The sequence below is a fragment of the Formica exsecta genome, unplaced genomic scaffold (assembly GCF_003651465.1).
Source record: "Formica exsecta isolate Colony F162 unplaced genomic scaffold, ASM365146v1 scaffold1052, whole genome shotgun sequence".
NCBI lineage: Eukaryota > Metazoa > Arthropoda > Insecta > Hymenoptera > Formicidae > Formica > Formica exsecta.
The window spans coordinates 1-13,712 of record NW_021848393.1 but is presented as its reverse complement, the minus strand read 5'-3'; the positions used below and the strand labels follow the sequence as shown (position 1 = coordinate 13,712).

The window sequence follows — 13,712 nt, the reverse complement described above, 5'->3', positions numbered from 1 at the left end:
AGAAAGAAGATATTAGAAATTGCGATAATGTTAGTGCGTACATGTATATTACTTTCTCACGCATGAATTAAAGTTTGGTAATTTATCAATTAATCATTGTATATAAAGCAGTAAAAATATATTGTGATATTGTCTCATTTCACTATATGGAATTATTCTATTCAACTAAAAAAAGATTTTGGTGTTGCAAAATAATAATCGTTTTGGTCGGTAAAACAGACGAGCTTTTGGATTCCCTTAATAATAGTAATAAAGGAAATATTATATTTCATTTATTATTTCTGGATATTACTTACAAACACAATATACATATGTACATGTGAGCCGAATGTTATCGAGTCTTAGCGGAATGTGCCGATGTCAGACGAGTTCTCTTCTCGCCCCGAAAATCAGACTTCCTTTGCCGCAAATAGCAGCTCATGCTCGGTCTATGTTTTTTATATGTCTATGAGTTGTATTAATAAACCATAACAATAAAGCTAATAGTCACAGAAATCAACACATTTCAATCACATTATCATATATCAACATATACGCAACCAGCCAACATGCTACAATTTTGCTTGTATATAATTGTAATTGTAACTATATCCATGAAATAGCTATATACATATACGATCTTGTCTAGGTAATGTAAGTTAATTAAAACATCATATTCTCTAGAATTTATTTGCGAATATATGATGATGTGATTAAAAAATGTAACGATAACCGAAATAAAAGATATTCGACAAAAGTTTAAGTACAAAAATTTATATAATTTTTATGACCGTAAAAATACAATATTTTTAACATTTATATTCTTAAAGTTAAACAAATATTGTTGAAACTTAAATGATAATAAATAAATTAAAAAAAAAAAAATGTGTTAAGATAAAGCCACTTACTTGGAAAAGTTAACTATCTTACAAAGTAAAAAAACGTTAAGTAAAATTTTTTCAACACTCGAAAAGAGCTACACTTTCATATATTATTTGCTAAGAGAAGCGATTATATGAATTGTCATTGATTCTCATTAATCTATTCTGTGACTTTGGAGTATCGCACACAAATTAACACAGCTGTATATGCATAGCAAACCGTCTGGATCAACAAGCATCGATTAAGTCACCATATTGATTTACATAACATGCTCATGATCCAGACGATCTTATTGATGTCTATTTGACGTAGTTATGTTAATTTGTGTACGATAGCCCTTTGTTTGATATAAAAATCGTAATAGATATGTAAGAAGATCTTGTATATAAAAAACAATAAAAACAAATTTAAATAAAAATGTAACTACACTGTATTTTGTAAACACATTATCAATGAGGAGAAGTATAAAGGAAAATATCACGCCTATATGATTAAACAAACAAAAAATTTCATGGCAGATTTAATTATTTGTACATATATTTATATTTATGATTAAAAGTAGCCGCGCTTTTAGTCCAACTATACTTACTTAATTCCTTTTGTATGTTAAGCCCACTTTACACGATCTATAATTTGCAACAGAATTCAAGACAGAATTCTATTTATAATTTTTATGCGTTGTGTAATACAGAAAACATGTGAACAATCAGAATTATAACTATCATGCTTTATTTTTATAAATAGAAAAGACGCATGAAATATGCGCAATGTACCCATGATTGGTGAATTGTAAATGACATAAACTACAAGTTAACCTACTTTCGTATCTGCTTAATAATCTAAAGAAAGAAAAGAAGAAAAAAAAATATATGTGACAATGTCTTGGTCCCGGGAGCAAGTTACTTGTTTATTAACTGAATATAAGAAATATCCTTGCCTATACGTAGTAAAATCTATCAATTACAAAAATAAACATGCTCGTGCCGATGCATTAGAAAAGATTCTTTCTGAATTAAAATGTTTGAGACCGAACGTTACAATCGCAGAAATTAAAAATAAATATGGTGCTCTTCGCTCAAATTTTCTTGTTGAATATCGCAAACCATAATATACTTTAATTATATTTACCATAATATACTTTTATTATATTTATATGTATTTCTTAATAACTATGTCGTATTTTTTAATAACCCAACCATATGTCAAAGAAAGAAACAATCGAATATTCTATACATAATGTAAAATCAAATTATGGTTCGTGTAATACAAAATTTTTTTCTTATCTATAATTATATTCATAATTGATATATAAAATCATAAATAGAATTCTGTCTTGAATTCTGTTGCAAATTATAGATCGTGTTAAGTGGGCTTTACTGTATGAAGGATATTCCAATATCCGAGAACAACGAATATCATATTTTACCAAACTTCAAATCTGACCGTAGTTATCTTGATAATGCGAGTGTGAGAAACAAAATTGATGAGATTCTATTTGCAAATATGTCGTTGATTCCAGAATCTAATAAAGGTAAGTTGCATAAAAATGCATAAATCGTTAAAAAAAAGTGTACGACAAAAAATTATAGATATAATTTATATTTAAGAAAGAATAAAAATAAAATCTAAAAACAAATATCTTTCAACAGCGAGAAAAATACAAATCTCATTTTGCTGCAAAAAGAGAAAGAAAAATCCATATATTGTATGTAAAATTAATCAAGATTTATTATAACGCAGTCAATTATATTATTTAATTTTGCTAGTTTATTTTCTTTAAAACAATCGCGAATATTATACTTTTGATTTCTTAATCAATAAGAAATTTCCGAAAAACGCTTAATGCTTTATCAAAAACTTTTTTATTTGTTTTTGTTTTGGATTGACAATTACTTTTTTAATTTTTAAAACACGCAAACTTTTTTATATTATTTTATTATTTTAAAAGTCAACACTTGCTGTGCTGATTTCCATACTTTGTAATTTAACTCTATCTTTTTCTCTTGTTTTTATTTTTACTTTAAATTATTTTTTTTGTGAATCATGGAGATAATCAACTTAATATTCGTGTATATAATTATGCCAATATATAAAATTGTAAAATTTTTAGAAAGCATTTTGAGCAAACCAACACATCCCAGAGTATTTGTCGAGTTCTATAATGGATTCCTAAATGAAAAAGACGACATTTTTGTGACATTCAGGTAAAAAATCTAAATTCTCAATATTTTCTCTATTTTTTTTTTAATTTAAAGACACATACATATAAAAACATTGCTTCTGTTATACTTTTACTAAATATAAAAAGGCTAAAATCTTATTTTTTTTTATAGATGGAACCAATCTGAATTTACAGACGAAGTAATACAAGGATATACAGTGCAATGTTAGTTCATCGAGAATCAAAAAGAGATTCAAATTTGCGGTGACAAAAGTATTTCATCTACAATATTGGAGTGCACGGTGCACAATCTAAAACCTAACACGACGTATTACTTTCAAGTACGAGCGCATACTAAAGTTGGTGCTGGCCGTTACACAGATTTAATTGATATATCGACTACGCATGAAAATCCAATACCGCAATTATTGATAGTACAGAATTATAGTATCGATATATAGGATCTGGATTCAAAAATCAATGTTAATCTCGTTAAGGATGAGTACATAGCAAGTGCTACTTGTTCGATAGCAGAACATAAAATTTATTGGAGCAATATAAAGCAAGAGCTGATGATATTGGAGATGAATAAAAACAATATTACAAAAATAGCTGAGCTTCAAAATGTTGCACACCAACTCTGCATCGACTGGATAGCAAGAAATCTGTACTGGATTGAAATCAGAATAATAGATGGCATAGTCAGATATGATAAGAGTGACATCATAGTGAAGCTCGACTTAACAATGTGGGAAAATGGCATAGTCAAATATGATAAGATTTTCAAAACAAAAAGTAACTTTCATTTAGATTATTTAAATGTTAACTTTCATCCATTTGAAATAAATGAACAATATTTTCATTAAAGATTTGTACTAATTTGTAATTTTTCAATAATTTCATACAACACTGTAATTAATATCAAAAGTTTAAAAAAATAATAAAATAACACAAACTTAATTATAAGAATTTTAAATATTCACTATATATATAATTTTTTCTGTCATTGTTATAATAACATTTTATAATAAGTAAAATAATGCATATATTTTTTAGAACTTTATATTGAAAAAATTATTATTACGCTGAAGATACTAGGGAAAATACTGAACAGACACTACAATCGGATCTTGATGGGAAAAGTTCTCTAATTTTACAGAAAAATCCATCTACTATATGCGCCTTTAAAAATTTAAGTTATTTTTTCATGTAAATTGACGACATAAATACAAAAAAACCACTAATTTATTAGTTAACGGCAGATTACTTGATTGTGACAGACATTAACATTTTTATGTGCAATTTGATTTTGAACGGAAATGTTGAAGAAAATAAATTTTTCACCTTTTTAACGATTGACAAGACAAACATTTACATTTCTAGCTTTGGTAGTGGTGATAATATTTATGTTTTGAAAAAAAAGTATGCACTTCTCGAGAGCGTAGACGCATTCAAATACATCCAAAAGATAGAAATGCCTCTTATTGTTAGACGTGAATTTCATGCTTTTGGTAAATCTTTGCAATCGTATCCTCCGGCGAGATGTCTGACACCTGAAAAAAAAGTTTACAACGTAGAAGAATCGACGTATACAGTAACGACGAACAGCATCATCGTAAATCTTCCGGAGCCGATTCCTAAGAGTGGATGCGAAAAGTACAACTTACCTACCACCCTACATACCATCTACACAAGTTATTGCTCGAACAATGAGCATTAACAAGTTCGATAATTTCACCGTGCAGACGTACGAGCAATATTACGAGATTTTAAATTTGATGCCGTTTACAGAGTACAAGCTACTGTTAGTAATAAGCAATTTTTACTCTGATCAGTTATCGATGGACCCATTATTCCGTTCAGAAGTGATGCTGAAAACTAAACCGAGTAAGCTCAGCGCACCAGAAAATATGACAGTTTATGCTCTGACGCCTACTATAGCGATAGTTTATTGGATGCCACCCAAGAAACTAAACTGCGTGCCCGTGATCTACGAAGTACATTGGACGTTAATTAATTTGGGAAACAGTATGCGACAAATGAGCGAATTCTTACTTATTAATAAAACCGAGCATAAGGAAGACAGCAAATTTTTCACAATAATCGAACCGTTCATACCAGCACAGAAATGCTGGGTATATGTACGCATTTATCCAATCAACTACAACGATCTTTATACTGACAGTTTAAGCAAAACTTTGTACATGTATTCAGAACCAAACAATATAACTTTGAATGAGATTAGCATAAACGATGTGAATATCTCGTGGATTCCTAGCGTTAATTTGACAATTAATTACGTATTGAAATACAAAAATGTCGAGATGTAGGAGTGGCAAATTGCAAACAACTTTGAGCCGAATAATGGGAGGGAAATAATGTACTATATAAAAAATTTACTATCAGGAACTCTATACAAGTTTCGTTTGATACTGAGATACCCCAAATCCGAGAAAGATTTTATGTGGCCCTCTGATGGAAGATTTTCTTTTTCAACTATGACAAGTAAGCAAATGAAGGTATTAAAACATTATATGCTTATTTGAGATACAGAAATGCTTACAAAACTTAAAAACTTAGTAGTTTTTAATAATAAATTTATAAATAGAAGTAAGTTTTTAAATCAAATGAAGATATTAAGAGTATATTTTTGAGTAACAAAGGTGATATCTTGAGCACTCCTGGAATATCAGTTATGCAAATTATCTATCATTCATTAAGCTTTGTTGCTATAGTTACTATAATTTGCGTCTGCTACTTTTACTACTGTAAGTATCATTTAGCTCTCTAATTGCAGAGAAAGAAATTATATATGTAATATATCATAGTATACAGAGATTTTCTAAGAAAAGTCGATTTACTTGTTGAAAATGCGATGTAAATTTCGCAATGCATATTATTAGATAAGCATATTGTAATTTGATAACAGTGTACCGACAACGCAAGAAAGATAACGAGCAAATTTTCCCTCCGATAATGACCGACATCGAATTAGCGATACTACATGAGATACCTAACGGTAACATTCAATTTAATACGTTACACAATCCTATGTTGCAATATAATTCGGATGAATATGTATTGACCACAATCAAACGTGAGGAAATCAGACTAGAACAATTTTTAGGAAACGGCGCATTCGGAAAGGTAAAAATTACTTTTTTTAATCTTGTATGCTAATTTCTAGATCTACAAAAATTGAAACTGAGAAATACACATTTCTCGATAAAAATAATTACATGAATAATTTTTTATAGATATATAGAGAATATAAATAATGCAAAATTTTTGTGAAATAACATACACAAGCACTTTACTATGTATTTTTCCTTAAATTATTTAATACAAAATAAAATATATGTTAAATATAATGTCACTTGACATTAAACTGTATATTTTTAATGAAATATAAACTTATTCCAAATATTTCGCAGGTGTTTCGAGGAACAGTAAAAAATTTAAAAGGGCCGGGCATAGAAATACTCGCTGCCATAAAAATACTTCGAAAAAATGCTTCCTCGAAAGAGAAAAAGAAGTTTTTAGAAGAGGCCAGACTTATGAATGACTTCCGACATAAGCATGTACTAAGATTGCTTGCCGTCTGCTTAGACGAAGATTCTCCATTAATCGTGTTGGAATTAATGGAAGTTGGTAATCTGCTACAATATTTGAGAGATAGTCGAAAATTGCAACCGTCAGATTTGCACGCTCTGCATCTGCAAGATTTGTTCGCCATGTGCGAAGATGTTGCGCGAGGCTGTTGCTACCTGGAAAATCTGCGTTTCGTTCATAGAGATCTCGCCTGTCGAAATTGTTTAGTATCCGCGAGAGATCGCGAAAACCGTATCATTAAAATTGGCGATTTTGGACTAGCTAGAGATGTTTATGATGACTATTATCGCATGGTAAATATAATTACCGTAAAAAATTTTTTAAACATTTTTTAGAAATGTTTGTGTGTTCTTTTTTTGTCGTAATAATATAGTACATTTTTACTTTGAACAAAACTTAAGAAAAATAAATTATTTTTCTTTATATAAAACAAGAGATAAGTAAACGTTTTTTAGCGAAGACTTTAAAAATTGGCAACTTGAACCAAAAGATTAACATCGTTAAAATTATATGTTTTAGAAAGGACAAGATCTTCTTCCTGTTTGCTGGATGGCACCGAAGTCTTTGGTGCTCGGAATATTTACTTCCCAGAGCGATGTTTGATCATTCGGGGTTCTAATGTGGGAAATTACATCGTTGGATGAGCATCCCTACACTGGCAAGATTAATCAGGAAGTGATATATTATGTACGCGCGGGAGGCAGGTTGCCGATGCCTCTCAATTGTCCGCTGACTTTGTATGAGTTGGTACTGCGTTGCTGGAGTCCAGCGAATAATAGACCGAATTTTAAACTTTGTCTCGAAAATATTATAGCTCTAAGAAATAACATAGGAAATACCTTACTGAGTCCATTATCTGAGGATATTATCTAGCCAATAAAATTAAATTAATTAATGACGTTATTTCCCAAATGATCCAATGAGAAGCTTGAAAGAAAAATAAGAAACGTAAGAAAAATAATTTTAAATAACTAATATTTTTCTTTTTTTAAATTTAATCTTAATATTAGATTCGTCAATAAAGACATTTTAAGAAAGACATTTTTCCATGTTACTATGCGAGAAATTTTGATGATTAAAAATCAGAACGCTTGTTCTTACTTTCTCACAACTGTAAACAACGTGATGCTAACGCTAGCACTTTCAAGTAACCGAAACGAAACATAATGGTTCTGATTAATATAATTATCGGTAGATTGCTACAGTAGTTTTAGAAATAATGTCTATTTCATATTATATTATCTCCCTGTTTCATATTTTTATTATCTTTATTTTTTTATAATTTTTTTATTTGAATGTTTAAACAAAATATACATTTTTAAAAATTTTCTGAAATTTTTTATTTCCTTTCCTGTTCTTTCACTCAAAATTTGGATGTACAACTGAATTGATTTCAAGAGTAGAAATATTTTGAAGAAATGCAGTAAAAGTTGTAACAAGCCGCTTTCGCGAGGCGGTGACGGATAACTCGGTCGGGATCCGGGGCTCGTGAAAGGGTATCGAGAGACGAACGAAAGTGATGTTAGGTAAAATATAATTTATTGCGTGTCGTGGTGTATATGTACAGCGTGTGTATGTTATGTGTGTAAGCGTGTATAGGTGTGTGAATAAATGATTATGTGTGCGAGACGAGTGACGAGGGAGTGAGTGCGCAAAACGTATGACAATGATTAGGTGAGCGCAGCGTATCGTAGGTAAGATCGTTAGGTATGAGCGAGTGATACAATCGTGTGAGGGCGTGTCGGTGTAATTACGGCGGTTATATGTTTACGCGTTTCTGATATTCTTTAAAAATGGGCGCTCAGCGCCTCCGCATTTGCCCGACCGGTGTTCGTCGGGCGGCGGACTTCCGGCGGATCGGCGGCCGGGTACGGTACAGTAACGATGGGGGAATGCATCGTTACAAAGTGAATATAGCAAGTTACTCAAATTTATTGTAAAAAAAAGATCACACTCTTAAACACAACTAAATTCCGATTAAGCTCGGTCAGCAATAAATCCAATTAAGATAGAATTGTCAAATTCATATCGTTCCTAATCTCTCTTCTCCTACATATCAAACAACCAAAGAATTAATAACTTCGTCTGTATTAACAATGAAATAATATTGCAGGTATCGATGATGAGTTAATCGCCTATTAAATTAACCGGAAATTGTGCTAGAAGGTGGGCCCTAATACAACTTGGCCCTCATACCACAGCCCGTCAATCCGTCATTTCGATGTGATCGTTGTCGAAATATTTCACGCACTATGACATATAGTGTGAGTGGGGGTGTGTGTGGGTGTGGGTGTGGGTGTGTGTGTGTGTGTGTGTGTGTGTGTGTGTGCGCCAAATATTAAATTTTACAAATATTTTAAATTATAGATTAATCATTTATTAATCGATAAATTTATCACGAAAGCTTTCGTTAAGTTAATTATGATCGATCCTGCAATTCGATTATTTAGTTGCATGTTCTCAATCCGAATCATATCTAGATCGCCAAAAGATACAACGATAAAGCACCGGACAAAATATATTTAACTATAAATATTGTTAAAGAAATAAATATTGCTCATAAGGAGAGATAACAACAAAACAATAATTTATTATATTTTAGATTTCAGTTACTATGTTTCTTACTTGATTAAATAAATAAATTACGCGAAGTACGCGCTTCGAAATTTATTGTTGCGATATAATTACGTGTGATTTAACGGATATAAAAGATAATTAATTATTAATTATATTAATCGTATCAAATTTCCCGATACTTGTCGCAATCGCGTTTGAAAAAGGAATTTGACGGAGCAGCTACAAGCCAAAAGATGGTCGCTACTTCAAACACCTTTTGTAATACCGTACAATATTATTGTGTCCATAAAACCTTTGCTTAGTTATTAAATTTTGTACAAATTAAGATTATTTTTCTCATTGGTATGTTGTCCATAATGCAGTTCCTTACATTCAAAGACTTGTACCGAATCAGGATTACTTGAATCAGGAAAACATGGATCCTTATTTGAAAGTTGCCATATTCCAGTCCCTCTATACGCTCCTGAAGTTTGTCAGTAATCTTTTAAATCAACCTGTATATACGCAGAATATTAAATTATACAAATATCTTAAATTACAGATTAATTATTTATTAAACTATTTATCATGGAGCTTTTTTCGTTAATGCTAGTTATCCGATTCTTCGATTTCATTGTTTTACTGTTTGTTTTTAATCTGAGTTATATTTAGAGATCGTCGAAAAGTCGAACAAAATAGTATTGGATGATATATAATTTAACTTTAAGTAATTTTAATAAAATGATTTATGCCTATAAAAAGAGAGAAAGAAAGAAAGAAAGATTGTAACAAAACAATAATTTATATTTATAATTTTGATTCCTGTCACTTCAATTTTTTATTAAATGTATAATTATCACGCGAAATACGCGCTTTGAAATCTATTGAAGCGATATAATTACGTATTATTTAACGTATATAAAAAATAATTCTTATTATTAATTATATCTCAAATTATTTCTCGACACTTGTCTCAATTCTGTTTAGAAAAGGAATTTGACGGAGCGTATAGCAGTGTACAATATTATCGAAGTATTGCCGTGCGAATAATAACAAAATCGTAATACGTAAACAATAGAGCGCAATACGCCACCAAGGCCGAATACCATGTTATTGATAATTCGTTACCGTAATATTTTATGTATTATATCATATGTACACGTTGTAATGATGTACCCCCCATCGTTACCCGGCAATTGATCAGCCGAAAGTCTGTCGCCCGGCGAACAGCAGCCGGACAGGGGCAGAGGCGCTTAGCGTCCTTTTTAATACTCATTGCGAATTCATTGTCTTAGAATACCGAACAGCCGTCATACGCAGTGATGCCAGAATGGCCACGCTAGCAACACGCAACCGTAGTGGAGGGGATGACACCTAATTATTTAATATAACTTTACTCTTGTGAGATGGCCTACGCGCGACTGACATTTAAGTACGAAATCCTGCCAAACGGATCGAGCACTTAATTCTGCGTTTAGATATCTCGACATAATATTAATTAACGAGTATTTTGATACCAATAATTATGGAGCACCTAATTATTTAATAGGTCTTTACTCTTGTACGGCCGTGGGCGCGACCGACGTTTAAGTTCGAAATTCTGCCAAACGGATCGAGCACTTAATTCTGCGTTTAGATATCTCGACATAATATTAATTAACGAGTATTTTGATACCAATAATTATGGAGCACCTAATTATTTAATAGGTCTTTACTCTTGTACGGCCGTGGGCGCGACCGACGTTTAAGTTCGAAATCCTGCCAAACGGATCAAGCACTTAATTCGGCGTTTAGATATCTTAACATAATATTAATTAACGAGTATTTTGATACCAATAACTATCGAGCACCTAATTATTTAATAGGACTTTACTCTTGTACGGCGGTGGGCGCGACCGACGTTTAAGTTCGAATTCCTGCCAAACGGATTGAGCACTTAATTCGGCGTTTAGATATCTTAACATAATATTAATTAACGAGTATTTTGATACCAATAACTATCGAGCACTTAATTATTTAATAGGACTTTACTTTTATACGTCGGTCGCGTGACGTGTACAAATATACTTCTTCCTTTGCTTTTATGGCCACATCCGATCTAGTAGGATCGGATTTCGGCCAAAAACTGGTTAAGAGTAACAAATAGAAAAAATTCCTCTTTAAGAGAGGAAGAAACTCAAAAATAAATTCCAAAGGACACACGCATAACGTGTCTGAACACGACCCATATTAAGTTAGCCCCCCCACCAACGCCAAATTAAGTCGCATCTATCAAATAATTTAGTGCTAATTATGTGCTAATTAGTTGCCGTAGTCCGGATTTTGTTGCTCAAACCGTTTAGCAGGAATTTACGTTCAAAGTGGGGGGGGGCCAGCTTGACATTAAGCCAGCCCCCCCATAGCGAAAAAAATATATAGAATGCTCGAATCAAAAAATCAAATACACTAGAATTTGTTGCTATTTTGTTGCTCTGAAATAACACAAAAACATTTTTAAAAAAGTATATTATTTAATTAATACCACTATACACTCAGTCTCGCCGCGCCGTACCATCCACTTGCGCGAAGTAAAAGTAACCAAAAGAATTTGTTGCTCTCATGTTTTTGGTATTAAAATAATCTGCGGACAATATACTATCGAAATATATAAGCGACTGAATTTGTTGCTCGTCTTAAAGTATTAAAAATCGACACTTTGTCGCCGCGAACCCTATACGACGCGCTCTTATATAATATAAGTTAACTAAAAGAATTTGTTGCTCTCATGTTTTTGGTATTAAAATAATCTGCGGACAATATACTATCGAAATATATAAGCGACTGAATTTGTTGCTCGTCTTAAAGTATTAAAAATCGACACTTTGTCGCCGCGAACCCTATACGACGCGCTCTTATATAATATAAGTTAACTAAAAGAATTTGTTGCTCTCATGTTTTTGGTATTAAAATAATCTGCGGACAATATACTATCGAAATATATAAGCGACTGAATTTGTTGCTCGTCTTAAAGTTATATGTATAGAAACTAAAGTTAAATATTATTATATGACATATTTTTTAAATATTTAAACTTTCTTATAGTACTTTTCATTATTTTTAATCATTTGTCGGAAAATCGATACATTTTTCGTACAATAAAATGTATGATTTTTCCTTTTGTTGTCTCCACACGGATATTCCTTCTTTCAAATCATCGATTTAAAATGCATTTTTACGTGGATTAAAAACTTTAAGTAATTTATATACGTATCTTAATCATAAATATATTATATAATAGATATATAATAGATAATATATCTCATACAAAAAGGCTGAAAAAAACATTTAAGGCATAGCAAGAAGCGACAATCGAGAAGCGGCCAAGCGACGTGTGACGTGTACCGCCTGGTCTTTGTGCCGGCTCGATAAGAAGGAGAGAGACAGAAAACAGTATATCTGTCCTTTTCTGCTATCCGAAGCCAGCCGAAGCGCCGAGCTCACACGTACGCGGTTTGCGCTTGCGTGCGTCATCCCCTCCACTAAGGTTGCGTGTTGCTAGCGTGGCCATTCTGGCATCACTGGTCATACGGCTGCTGTTACGATACCGAGAACCGCCGAGCGCTTCCGGATAATACCGAGCGCTCACCCGCCGAAAACGCCGCGTCGTTTTTCCGCCGGAGGGAAATGACGCCTTACTCGTAATTACCGCACCAGAAAACAACGCGTCGTTATCCGCACTATAGGGAAACGACGAGGCTCCCGTTATTTTCGCAGTATAAAAAGGCAGCCGAAATATATCTCGAGACCAGTCCGGTACCTGAAGTCTCTCGAGCAGTACGCTCGAAATACTCCGAAATATCCGATCCTTACACTCGCCGAAACAACGGAACAAGGGGTTGACAAGTTTGCAGCCTCCGCCAAGCATTCTCAGTTTCCGCTTCGACTACGAATCCTCACCTTCCGATCAATTCAACGAGAGCGGAGTGTTCGCCGCTCTCTTAGATCTCCGGTCCGATCATCCGACCGGACGAACCGTGGGTTTGCGAGTTCGCTGCCCCGTCAAGCTTTCTCGACTCTGACCGGCTATCCATAAGTCCGTGTGCTGAATAGGGACGGAGAGTTCTCCGCCTGATCGGGAGTACCTGATTTCCGACCGCATCCCCAAACATCTGGGAATACGCGATGTATCTAATATCGACGCATAGATAAAACACGGCTTTGCCATCCGCACGAATTAATCGCCGCGCCGAAATACCTGTCGCGCCGTATATTGTACTTCTAAAAAAACTTATCGTCAAATTAAAAAGATTTAGGAGTAAGGCTGACTCATTACACCCAAGCTCACCATCCAGCAAAGTCACAACCTCTCCCCTTTCCCCTTACTATTTCTCTCCGAGCTACTCCCCAGTTTATTCCCCCGAACCCCTTTCTCCCGAACCGCCTTCTTCCCCGAGATCATTCTCATCATTATCCACAGTCCTCTTGAATAATCCACCCCCTTCTCCGCAATTTTCGGAATCAGACGATTTCGAAAAAGCCATTC

General features: G+C 33.0%; 1 pseudogene; it reads left to right on the top strand.

The window, feature by feature from the left end:
* Window positions 1–253: 253 nt before the first annotated feature.
* Window positions 254–7,507, top strand: LOC115233606 (annotated as a pseudogene).
* Window positions 7,508–13,712: the final 6,205 nt, after the last annotated feature.